This window comes from Bison bison, unplaced genomic scaffold, assembly GCF_000754665.1.
Source record: "Bison bison bison isolate TAMUID 2011002044 unplaced genomic scaffold, Bison_UMD1.0 scf7180017860610, whole genome shotgun sequence".
Lineage (NCBI taxonomy): Eukaryota > Metazoa > Chordata > Mammalia > Artiodactyla > Bovidae > Bison > Bison bison.
The window spans coordinates 9,024-10,364 of NW_011491182.1; positions in this window are offsets into that span (position 1 = coordinate 9,024).

The window sequence follows — 1,341 nt, forward strand, 5'->3', positions numbered from 1 at the left end:
TTTGTTTTTAAGTCTATGACTCTTATAGTGGCAGAAGAATGCCTACAAGCCCCTTTTTGAAGGAAGAATAAACTCTTAATGAAGCTTCCGCATGAGTCAGCACTGGTATGAGAAGACGGGCCACAAGCTTTTCTTCTGATTGGAAGAGTCTATCAGCTCAATGCATGGGCTGTAATTTCACCAAAACACTTGCTCAAAGAGACATTCTGTTGAGGTGTGGCATTTTATAGCGCTTTACACTTTGCAAAGAGCTTCCAATGCATCCTCTCATTTGATTCTCACAACCCAGTTTCCAGAGAGGAGATTGAGGCTCAGTGAGATTACATGACTTGTCCCAGGTCCCCTTGTAAATGGGAGAATGGAACTCTCCTCTCCTGGTCGAGGGCAGTTGCTGGCAGGTGCATTCCTGTGTGTACAGGGACAGCCTGTCATCTCTCTGGAGCAGAGCAGCAGAGCAGGAGGAGGCTGGCACAGAGGGAACAGCAGTAGGAAGGAGGATTCCTGGGGGGAAATGAATCCCTTGGCCCTCTGACTCCATCCACCCCCCACACAGCCTCCTGCTCCCCAACTTGCTCCCTAGGTTTGTTTCCTAACACTTCCAGTCAACTGACTCCAGCCATTGGGATTGTCCAGGTCTCTCCAAACATGGCTGGGGAATCTGTCTTCCCCGTGTTTATATTCCCAGGAGTTTCTAACAAAGCAATATGCACATGAAAACCAAAACATCTCAGAGTAGTGGCCTTTTAATTTGGGTGCTGAGACCGAGGCTTTGAGGAAAATGACAAGACAGTTCACTGAATAAAGACAGATATGTGCCCAGACCCTACCACTCCCTACTGGCTTCAGGTGTGCTAAAGATGTGGAAAAAAATCACAGCTTTCAAAAATAGAGTCTTCAACTTATTTCCCAAGCTGTTTTTTTTTTTTTTGCTTCTATGAGATGGTGACAGAAGTTTTAAAAAAAATTTTAAAAGGGGAGGAGGAGCTAAGATGGTGGTGGAGTAGGACGGGGAGAACACTTTCTCCCTCACAAATTCATCAAAAGAACATTTAAACGCCGAGTAAACAACTTCTAAATGCCGGCAGAGGACATCAGGCACCCAGAAAAGCAACCCAAGTCTTTGAAAGGAGGTAGGAAAAAATATAAAAGACAAAAAAAGGGACAAAAGAGGGAGGGATGGAGTTCCGTCTCGGGAAGGGAGTCTTAAAAAGAAAGAAGTTTCCAAACACCAGGAAACCTTCTCACTGCTGAATCTATGCCAAGCCTTGGAAGCACAGAGGGCAACATAACAGGGAGGAAAAATAAATAAACAATTAAAACCCGCACATTGCGAGCCCTACG